This window comes from Schistocerca serialis, chromosome 3 (genome assembly GCF_023864345.2).
Source record: "Schistocerca serialis cubense isolate TAMUIC-IGC-003099 chromosome 3, iqSchSeri2.2, whole genome shotgun sequence".
Lineage (NCBI taxonomy): Eukaryota > Metazoa > Arthropoda > Insecta > Orthoptera > Acrididae > Schistocerca > Schistocerca serialis.
Window position 1 is genome coordinate 465,964,042 of NC_064640.1, and position 12,663 is coordinate 465,976,704.

Here is a 12,663-nt window from a genome sequence, read left to right on the forward strand (position 1 = left end):
TGTGTAAAGAAAACTATATTAAAAGCAAGATTATCGTTTGGGTAATTGCGTCAGGAATAAAACATTAAATGCAAAGTTACAGTTGTGTCAAATCTTTAAAGAACAAACTATTAAAAGTTTTATAAAATTACAGGTTGGGCGATCATATAATGGATATCTTAATAACATCAAGTTTACAATTAAACTGACATTATAAGAAGCAAAACACTAATCACAAAAATATACAACGAGTAACTGATCATTACTAATCACACAGGCAAAAACGTTAAAACAAGTATTAAAACATAGGAGACAATACTAATACTATCAATCAAAATGGTTATCTGAGAATATCTGTAGCGTGTCCACAAATATTAATTATGCGTTAATTCCAAAGTACGAGCATAGGCTGACAGGTCATAGCCGATCATTACGAATTATAAACACAGAGATATACTCAAATTCAGAAAAAAAAACAGAAAACCTTCAACCACTCGTGATACATCGCTCATTTTCACAGGACATGTACATTAGTACGTTCGGCAGAAATGATTAGCATTTAAACCATGTCGGCCTGTGGGTTAAGGTCAACATCGATACCACGGCGCAACACCACCTACCGGTAAAATATGTCTGCGGCTCTCGTTGTCGCTATAATCTGAAGGTAATGAATCAGTGTGACTTGAGCAGACGTGCAGGATATCTCGCAGAGGTATGCACGAACCTTACCGTCAAATCTGTGAATTTGAAAGAGGGTGCATTATTGGGCGTGAGAGAGTGTAATGCAGCCATTCGGGAAATGACTGCTCTTGTGGGACGCAGTGTTTCGGCAATGCAACGGGTGTATGAAGAATGTTTCACGGAAGGTAGAACACGACGAGATGCATCATGTTGCACAACCCAGACGTGCGTCGTCGGCTGTGTCGCAACAGTGGAACAGTGTAACACATCGTACGCTACCAGAGGTGACAGTCCGTCGGCATGCGTTAGGTGCGCGTCTTCCACTCCTGCGCCTACCTCTGACGAATGTGCATAAACACGCTAAGCGGTAACGATGTGTGGAACGACGTCACTGGGAACAGGAATGCCATCAGTTAGTGTTTTCGGCGAATCTGTATTCTGTTTCCTTGAAAGTGATAGCCGCATTTTGGTTCGGTGCAGACAGGTGGAGCGACATCACAGTGACTGCATTCGCACAAGACACAGAATACCAACTGCAGGCCTTATGGTAAGGGGTGCTGTTGGGTATAATCACAAATCAAAGTTGATGAGTGTTGAGGGCAATATGACCAGTGTGACCTATGTGAATGTTATCCTGAGACCTGTAGGCATTCCCTTTCCTCGCAACACATGAGACGCCATTTTTCAGCAAGACAATGCACGACCACGTGTTGCTGCACGAACAAATACTTTCTTGGTGTCACAGTATGTCAGCCTCTTGCTTTTTGCCCATCGAAAATTAGTGGAATATGGGGAAATGATAGGTACAGTGCTATGATACAATGCCAATCACCACAGATGAACTTTAGAATCAGGTGAATGCAGCATCAATAGCTATACCACAGGACGCCATTTCCGCCCTTTACGCGTAGATGCCATCACGCAAGGAACAAGTTATCAGGGACTATGGAGGACCCTGTGCCTACTAGGCAACAGGACACGTAATGAACCGAGGTGACTGAAATGCTAATAATATTTGTAGAACATACTACTATATTTATCCTCTGAATATCAACGTCCTGTGTCTAGTCGTTGAAAATGTTCTGTTTTTTCTTAACACGAGAGTAGGATTACAAACACATTGAATTTACACTGTGTGATAAACAGTATCCGGACACCTGGCTGAAAATTACTTACAAGTTCGCGGCGCCCTCCATCGGTAATGCTGGAATTCAGTATGGTGTTGGCCCTCCCTTAGGCTTGATGACAGCTTCCACTCTCTCAGGCACACGTTCTCAATCAGGTGCTGGAAGGTTTCGTGGGGAATGGCAGCCAATTCTTCATGGAGTGCTGCACTGAGGAGAGGTATCGATGTCGGTCGGTGAGGCGTGGCACGAAGTCGGCGTTCCAAAACACTCCAAAGGTGTTCTGTAGGATTCAGGTCAGGACTCTGTGCGGGCCAGTCCATTACAGGGATGTTACTGTTGTGGATCCACTCCGCCACAGTCCATACATTATGTACAAATGCTCGATCGTGTTGAAAGATACAATCGCCATCCCCGAATTGCTCTTCAACAGTGGAAGCAAGAAGGTGATTAAAACATTAATGTAGAACGGTGCTGTGATAGTGTCACACAAAACAACAAGGGGTGCAAGCCCCCTCCATGAAAAACATCACCACACCTTCACACCACCGCCTGCGAATTTTACTATTGACGCTACACACTCTGGCAGATGACGTGCACCGGGCGTTCACCATACCCACACCCTGCCATCGGATTGACACATTGTGTACCGTGATACGTCACTCCATTCCACACAACGTTTTTCCACCGCTCAATCGTCCAATGATAACGCTCCTTACACCAAGCGAGGCGTTGAAACGGATTAAATGGCTCTGAGCACTATGGGACTTAGCATCGGAGGTCATCATTCCCCTAGAACTTAGAACTGCTTAAACCTAACCAACCTAAGGACATCACACACATCCATGCCCGAGGCAGGATTCGAACCTGCGACCGTAGCGGTCGCGCGGTTCCAGACTGAAGCGCCTAGAACCGTTCGGCCACTCCGGTCGACCAAGCGAGGCGTCGTTTGGCATTTACTGATATGATGTATGGTTTCTGGACAGCCGCTCGAACATGAAATTCAAGTTTTCTCACCTCTCACCTAATTGTTGTATTACTTTCAGTGGATCCTGATGCAGTTTGGAATTTCTATGTGATGGTCTGGATAGACGTCTGCCTTTTTACACATTACGACCGTCTTCAACCGTCGGCGGTCTCTTTCAGTCAACAGACGAGGTCACCCTGTACGCTTCTGTGCTGTTCGTGTCCCTTCACGTTTCCAAATCACTATCATGACGCAACCAGTGGATCTAGGGATGTGTGGATATGTCGCGTACAGACGTAAGACACAAGTGACACCCAATCACCTGACCACGTTCGAAGTCCGTGAGTTCCTCGGAGCGCCCCATTCTGCTCTCTCACGATGTCTGATGACTACTGAGGTCGCTGATATGGAGTACCTGGATGTAGGTGGCAGCACAATGCACCTAATGTGCGAAACGTATGTTTTTGGGGGTGTCCGGACACTTTTGATCCCGTAGTGTATACAATTAATAATGGTTCTCGTAATAGAGACCAACCTGAAAACATATCATATGAGAACGAAAAGGGAAGAAGAAATGTTAGCAACTGTCTCACATTGATACAATACCATTAACTGATACCTAGGTAATGAATATTTAAGAAGAGACGGACACACAAAACTTAACACCAGGTATTAGTATAAAAAAAAGAGCTCACAAATAAGAAGAGGTGTAGACAATAGGACAACGTCAATGAAAAGGAAAAAATGCTAAATACATTTGAATAAACATTTTAAAATTAACATTTGAATGTAATTGTCTACAGAAGTATCTAATCACAGAAACACTGATGGCACTATTATTGAGACACAAATAATACGCTTGTTTTATCATGGCACTACACTGGGTATAGCTGAAACACAAACTGGTTCGAAGATAGAGTAGACACTGACGTGAAATTCTCTCTTACAATCTCTTGGATGGAGGGCATGGAAGTAAGCTTAGTTGACACGATTCTACGAAGACAATGTAAATCTTTATTCAAAGAGGGCGAACAGATTTCAGATATTTAGTGTCGAGAACCTATGATACACATTGTTCTCACTGGACAGTGAAAGGCTCACAGTTTTATTTTCGCACAGAAACTATACCATACACTCAACCAGAGCGTCATGCGTTGCTCGACAAACGTATATACGTTAGTCTCTTTCATTTTACATAGGAATCAACAAGTTCCTGTTTACTGAATCGACTGATTCAGCAGTTCGATTTCTCAGTTATTGAAGAGTAGCTGCCACAGGTACGACAAAGTCTCTGTCTTCTACACATCCTCACAGACAAAAATCACATGGTGTAAATTCTACTGACCTAGAAGGCCAAAAACAATGAAAAAGGTCTTGTTGTCCAGCTCTTCGAATCGAAGGTTGTATCATTTTGGTGTTAAGATAACTCTGCACCTCATGGGGATAGTAAAGCTAGACTCTGTCTTGCGTAACAGTGAAATGATTGGAATCTTCGTGAAGTTGACGCAATATCTAATTTTGAAGCATGTCCGGATATGACATTCCTGCCACAGAAAGGTCTATAAACTTTGTGAATAGAAATGGCACCAAACACAGACTATTCCGGTGAGTCTCTTTCATGTTCGACTGTGACACCAGCATTTTGTGACCTATGAATTTTTAAAGTATGGCGGGTTACTCCACCCAATTGATGAAACGTCGATTCGTCCGGAAATATGAATCGTTCGGAAAAAGTATCCCCTGCCATATCCTGGAGACTGAAATGCTAAACTAGTACATTCTCTTACGGTTGCCGGTACCTAAATGATGCAGTAACTGCAAGTTATGGGGCTTCGAGAACAAGCGTCGTTTCCCAACACACCGGACCGTTGTTTGAGGAGGCTGAAGTTTCCCGCCTGCCCATCTTGTGGACTTCAGAGTGCTCCGTGTGAACGCATCTCTGACAACCTCGACATTTTTATCAGACGTGCGTGGCCGGCAAGCGCTCTCTCCTTAGCATACATAATAAACTTCCGAGAGTTTTGTGTGCAAGTCATAAATCTGCTTGAGCTGAGGCTGAATCTACAGAGGAATGCACATTGCGCTTGAACAATGGATTGAATGAGCGCGAATTGTAACACATAAAATGAATTCGCTTGTGGTGAAGTCGTAGTGTTGAACAAACAAGCAACAACGCAGCTGTGGAAAAACTTTGAACCTTCCTCTATAGAATACACATTCTACATCTACATCTATATTTATACTCCGCAAGCCACCCAACGGTGTGTGGTGGAGGGCACTTTACGTGCCACTGTCATTACCTCCCTTTTATGTTCCAGTCGCGTATAGTTCGCGGGGAGAATGACTGTCTGAAAGCCTCCGTGCGCGCCCGAATCTCTCTAAATTTACATTCGTGATCTCCTCGGGAGGTATAAGTATTCGATACCTCATCCAGAAACGCACCCTCTTGAAACCTGGCGAGCAAGCTACACCGCGATGCAGAGCGCCTCTATTGCAGAGTCTGCCACTTGAGTTTGCTAAACATCTCCGTAACGCTATCACGGTTACCAAATAACCCTGTGACGAAACGCGCCGCTCTTCTTTAGATCTTCTCTATCTCTTCAGTCAACCCGATCTGGTACGGATCCCACACTGATGAGCAATACTCAAGTATAGGTCGAATGAGTGTCTTGTAAGCCACCTCCTTTGTTGATGGACTACATTTTCTAAGGACTCTCCCAATGAATCTCAACCTGGTACCCGCCTTACCAACAATTAATTTTATATGATCATTCCACTTCAGATCGTTCTGCACGCATACTCCCAGATATTTTACAGAAGTAACTGCTACCAGTGTTTGTTCCGCTATCACGTAACCATACAATAAAGGATCCTTCTTTCTATGTATTCGCAATACATTACATTTGTCTATGTTAAGGGTCAGTTGCCACTCCCTGAACCAAGTGCCTATCCGCTGCAGATATTCCTGCATTTCACTACAATTTTCTAATGCTGCAACTTCTCTGTATACTACAGCATCATCCGCGAAAAGCCGCATGGAACTTCCGACACTATGTACTAGGTCATTCATGTATATTGTGAAAAGTAATGCTCCAATAACACTCCCCTGTGGCACGCCAGAGGTTACTTTAACGTCTGTAGACGTCTCTCTATTGATAACAACATGCAGTGTTCTGTTTGCTAAAAATTCTTCAATCCAGCCACACAGCTGGTCTGATATTCCGAAGGCTCTTACTTTGTTTATCAGGCGACAGTGCGGAACTGTATCGAACGCCTTCCGGAAGTCAAGGAAAATAGCATCTACCTGGGAGCCTGTATCTAATATTTTCTGGGTCTCATGAACAAATAAAGCGAGTTGGGTCTCACACGATCGCTGTTTCTGGAATCCATGTTGATTCCTACAGAGTAGATTCTGGGTTTCCAAAAACGACATGATACTCGAGCAAAAAACACGTTCTAAAATTCTACAACAGATCGATGTCAGAGATATAGGTCTATAGTTTTGCACATCTGCTCGACGACCCTTCTTGAAGACTGGGACTACCTGTGCTCTTTTCCAATCATTTGAAACCTTCCGCTACTCTAAAGAATAGCGGTACACGGCTTTTAGAAAGGGGCCAAGTTCTTTTCCGTACTCTGTGTAGAATCGAATTGGTATCCCGTCAGGTCCAGTGGACTTTCCTCTGTTGAGTGATTCCAGTTGCTTTTCTATTCCTTGGACACTTATTTCGATGTCCGCCATTTTTTCGTTTGTGCGAGGATTTAGAGAAGGAACTGCAGTGCGGTCTTCCTCTGTGAAACAGCTTTGGAAGAAGGTGTTTAGTATTTCAGCTTTACGCGTGTCATCCTCTGTTTCAATGCCATCATCATCCCGGAGTGTCTGGATATGCTGTTTCGAGCCACTTACCGAGCGATGTGGCGCAGTGGTTAGACACTGGACTCGCATTCGGGAGGACGACGGTTCAATCCCGCGTCCGGCCATCCTGATTTAGGTTTTCCGTGATTTCCCTAAATCGCTCGAGGCAACTGCCGGGATGGTTCCTTTCAAAGGGCACGGCCGACTTCCTTCCCCGTCCTTCCCTAATCCGATGAGACCGATGACCTCGCTGTCTGGTCTCCTTCCCCAACACAACCAACCAACCAACGAGCCACTTACTGATTTAACGTAAGACCAGAACTTCCTAGGATTTTCTGTCAAGTCGGTACATAGAATTTTACTTTCGAATTCACTGAACGCTTCACGCATAGCCCTCCTTACGCTAACTTTGACATCATTTAGCTTCTGTTTGTCTGAGAGGTTTTGGCTGCGTTTAAATTTGCAGTGAAGCTTTCTTTGCTTTCGCAGTAGTTTCCTAACTTTGTTGTTGAACCACGGTGTGTTTTTCCCGTCCCTCGCAGTTTTACGTGGCACGTACCGGTCTGAAACGCATTTTACGATTGCCTTGAACTTTTTCCATAAACACTCAACATTGTCAGTGACGGAACAGAAATTTTCGTTTTGATCTGTTAGGCAGTCTGAAATCAGCCTTCTATTACTCTTGCTAAACAGATAAACCTTCCTCCCTTTTTTTATATTCCTATTAACTTGCATATTCAGAGATGCTGCAACGGCCTTATGATCACTGATTCCCTGTTCTGCACTTACAGAGTCGAAAATTTCGGGTCTGTTTGTTATCAGTAGGTCCAAGATGTTATCTCCACGAGTCGGTTCTCTGTTTAATTGCTCCCTACCACCCGTCCTAAACATCTGAGTGTGCCAGTCTATATCTGGTAAATTGAAATCTCCACCTAAGACTATGACGTGCTGAGAAAATTTATGTGAAATGTCTTCCAAATTTTCTCTCAGTTGTTCTGACACTATTGCTGCTGAGTTGGGAGGTCGGTAAAAGGAGCCAACTATTAACCTAGCTCGGTTGTTGAGTGTATCCTCCACCCATAATAATTCACAGGAACTCTCCACTTCTACTTCACTACAGGATAACAGCGACAACCATGCCACCACCGGTTGCATGCAATCTATCCTTTCTAAACACCGCCTGTGCCTTTGTAAAAATGTCGGCAGAATTTATCTCTGGCTTCCACAGCTTTCTGTACCTATAACGATTTCAGCTTCGGTGCTTTCTATCGGCGCTTGAAGTTCCGGTACTTTACCAATGCAGCTTCGACAGTTTACAATTACAATACCTACTGCTGCTTGGTCCCCACATGTCCTGACTTTGCCCAGCACCCTTGGAGGCTGTTGCCCTTTCTGTACTTGCCCGAGGCCATCTAACCTAAAAATCCGGCCAGTCCACGCCACACAACCCCTGCTGCCCGTGTAGCCGCTTGCTGCGTGTAGTGGACTCCTGACCTGTCCAGCGGAACCCGAAACCCCACCACCCTACGGCGCAAGTCGAGGAATCTGCAGCCCACACGGTCGCCGAATCGCCTCAGTCTCTGATTCAGACCCTCCACTCGGCTCTGTACCAAAGGTCCGCAGTCAGGCCTGTCGACGATGCTGCAGATGGTGAGCTCTGCTTTCATCCCGCATGCGAGACTGGCAGTCTTCACCAAATCAAATAGCCGCCGGAAACCAGAGAGGATTTCCTCCGATCCATAGCGACACACATCATTGGTGCTGACATGAGCGACCACCTGTAGATGAGTGCACCCTGTACTCTTCATGGCATCCGGAAGGACCCTTTCCACATCTGAAATGACTCCCCCCAGTATGCACATGGAGTGCACATAGGTTTTCTTCCCCTCTCTTGCTGCCATATCCCTAACGGGCCCCATCACGTGCCTGACTTTGGAGCTCCCAAGTACCAGTAAGCTCACCCTTTGCGACCGCCCGGATCTTGCAGACTGAGAGGCAACCTCTGGAACAGGACAATCAGGCATGTCCGGCCGAAGATCAGTATCAGCCTGAGACAGCGCCTGAAACCGGTTCGTCAGACAAACTGGAGAGGCCTTCCGTTCAGCCCTCCGGAATGTCTTTCGCCCCCTGCCACACCTCGAGACGACCTCCCACTCTACCACAGGTGAGGGATCAGCCTCAATGCGGGCAGTATCCTGGGCAGCCACAGTCGTAGCCCGATTGGGGGATGCGTGGGACTAGCTGGCCGTCCCCGACAAACCCCCATCCGGACCCCCACAGTGAAGCCCATGGGCAACAGCCTCAAGCTGTGTGACCGAAGCCAACACTGCCTGAAGCTGGGAGCGAAGGGATGCCAACTCAGACTCCATCCGAACACAGCAGTTGCAGTCCCTATCCATGCTAAAAACTGTCGTGCAAAGAACGTCTGAACTAATGTACAGAGAGCACAAACAAATCGACACAAAATTTAAACGGTTATTAAAATACAAGATTGCCTAGTATGCGCAGTAATGCTGCCACTTGCAGACTGTTGATACATTGCTCGGCGGCGGAAGGAGACTACGCGATTTTACATTATTCAGGTACTAAAACGCGATGCTACAGCTCTCAAATACTATAATACGCCCGAAAGTTATAAACTATACAATGCAAGTACCAAAAACACGCAAAGAAATGAAGAATTAAACTATGTAACAAATAACTGAGCTAGGAGTATACGACTTTCTGCTGGCAGCTGCTCATCTAACGGCGGCAGGGAGCACACTGGCTGTCACCAACCGACACTGGCCGTTCAAAACAAAAACAGAAGACAGACGACTACGCGAATTTACACTATTCAGGTACTAAAATGCGATGCCACAACTCTCAGATACTATAATACGCCCGAAATTTATGAATTAATCAATGCAAGTACCAAAAACACGCAAAGAAAATAATTAAACTATCAGTATTTTAAACATAGGTGCACAACAGCAACGGTTCCACATAATAAAATTATAAACAGCCGACCAGTTGCAATGGATAAAGAATTCTTTACCTAGGTTTCAACAAATTTAAATTTGTCTTCTTCAGAAGGTGGCTTAAGGACAATGAACATCATAGCTTACATTAGAAAGGTATGAAACTTAAGTCAAAAATAGATTTTAACACAAATTAGAGAGCTCTTGCATTACAAAAATATGAGAACGACGACTGGTACTTACAATTTTACGTTAGTATGGACTGATGTATCATCGCCGTTTTTACAAATGTCTGCATAGATCCATTTGTCAAAATTAAAATATAACCCTAAAAATAGGGCTGTCACGCAAATATAAATTAGTACATGGATGTTGCAGAGCTCACAACCGACTGAGTGTAATCGTCTAGCGTAGTTACTCTGCGGCCAGGGCAGGTGGCGCTCATGGCGCGAACCATGTGCCGATTGGCGTACAAAAGCAACGTGTAAATTATCAGTATTAATAACGTCCTTAGATAAAGTAACAATAAAAAGAAGGAAAGCGTTTAACACAGTATGGGAGCCTTGGTACTATTAACGTAGTTATACATCAAAAAGGTAGGTGGCGCTTACGCCTAGAGAGTTACGTACAGTGGCATATACAGCCAGAATATAAAAATTACATTACAATATTAGTGAAGCCCACACACGGTATATATGTCAGAACTTTAAAATTGATAATAATGGCTCTTAAGACAGAATTACGAACCCTGGTCCACAATCCAGTTGATACACATTCGCAGGGAACCAACGTTTTAGAGCCAGACAAAATCGCATAAGGGCCGATGTAGTGGCAGCCATACAATGTGAGAAAACCACAGTACATAAAGGGTAGTGAGCTTAAAGATTTGAAAGTGCATCATAGCTTCCTGAGAAAATAGACCACTGAAGTTACCAGCATTAATGTTATACCATAAACAGTACAGGTTTAAAGTCTTCGAAAAATTGTCTACAAGCAAGGTTCAACTGGTCGTTCAGTATATTACCGTCTTTGAGCTCTAGATGTTTAAAAATTTGTAACTCTTCCCACAGATCTACTCTACGCCCTTTGACTTGTCTGTGTAGGATAGCCGTGTCTTCTAACTGTTTAGGCGTATGGCCGGCTATCAAGAGGTGTTCAGCAAAAGTAGAGCTGTGTATATTCGATCCTGTTTTACCTAATAGGTGTTCTTTATATCTTGTGTTCACAGCTCTATCTGTTTGACCAATATAATATGAAGGGCAGTTATTACAGGTTAGTTTGTAAACACCTGAATTGGAAAACCAATCCCTGACAATCTCTACTGAATGTACAAGATTTCTTTTTAAACTGTTATCTGTAGAGAAGGAGACGTTACAGTTATATTTTTTCTTTAGAAGACGTTTAATCCTATACGATATATTACCCAAGAAAGGAATGGAAATAAATTTTTTAGCTTCTTTGTTATCAGTGGTGAGGTTGTTGCTCAAAGTCAAACAGTTTCGGGAAATTTTCTTATTGAACAAGTAATCGATCATATTCTGATTGTACCCATTACTAGCCGCAATCGCTTTGATGACATTCAATTCCTTTTGTTGATCAGCTGGTGATAAAGGAGTAGTTACCATTCGGTGAATGGCAGAATGAAAAAACACCAGTTTATGAGCTTTTGGATGAGTTGAGTCAGCAGGGATGACATTATCTGAATACGTTTCCATACGGAAGATATTGAAATTGAAGGAACTATCGTGTATAGAAAATCTGTTTAGAATCCCTGAAATTAGAGAAAACCGAGCAAGTCAAATGTGCTTATGAATGCAATAACATAATAGCCAATGGAATTAAATTATTTCCTAATGGGCAGTCGGGCGAATATAGTATAGTAAAAAGCATTAATCGTAAGCTTAGAGAACACGACGCCTTAGTCACTAAGAGTGACAAAGGGAGCACCGCTGTCGTGGCTTATAAAAATGAATATATAGAAAGGACTGTAAAGTTTTTTGAGGAAAATGACATCACTGACGTTACCGTAGATCCAACCGCAGAATTGCAAAATGAAATCCGGCGTACTTTAGCTAGTTCTGTCAGCCTGTTCAATAACTTCCAAAAGAAAGGGCTTATAAACATGAACCCGAAACCACCCGTGCTCAGAAGTCAGTTTAAACTGCACAAACAAAATCATCGGATTCGCCCTGTAGTGAATGGAATAGGTAGTCCACATCACACACTTGCTAGGCGCCTCCATTTTAAAATTAAAGATGCTTTCACATTTGAAAATAAATTTTCTGTTAAAAATAGTAAGGAATTAATTAACAATATTCAAACTGTAAGATGTACACCTGACAGTAGACTGGTGTCCTTCGACATCGTCAGTCTTTATACAATTGAATGTCATCAAAGCGATTGCGGCTAGTAATGGGTACAATCAGAATATGATCGATTACTTGTTCAATACGAAAATTTCCCAAAACTGTTCGACTTTGAGCAACAACCTCCCCACTGATAACAAAGAAGCTACAAAATTTATTTCCATTCCTTTCTTGGGTAATATATCGTATAGAATTAAACGTCTTCTAAAGAAAAAAGTAAAACTGTAACGAGCCCGCATCTCGTGGTCGTGCGGTAGCGTCTCGCTTCCCACGCCCGGGTTCCCGGGTTCGATTCCCGCCGGGGTCAGGGATTTTCTCTGCCTCGTGATGTCTGGGTGTTGTGTGCTGTCCTTAGGTTAGTTAGGTTTAAGTAGTTCTAAGTTCTAGGGGACTGATGACCATAGATGTAAAGTCCCATAGCGCTCAGAGCCATTTGAACCATTTTAACTGTAACATCTCCTTCTCTACAGATAACAGTTTAAAAAGAAATCTTGTACATTCAGTAGAGATTGCCAGCGATTGGTTTTCCAATTCAGGTGTTTACAAACTAACCTGTAATAACTGTCCTTCATATTATATTGGTGAAACAGGTAGAGCTGTGAAAACAAGATATAAAGAACAACTATTAGGCAAAAAAGGAGCGAATATACACAGCTCTACTTTTGCTGAACACCTCTTGATAGCCGGCCATACGCCTAAACAGTTAGAAGACACGGCTATCCTACACAGA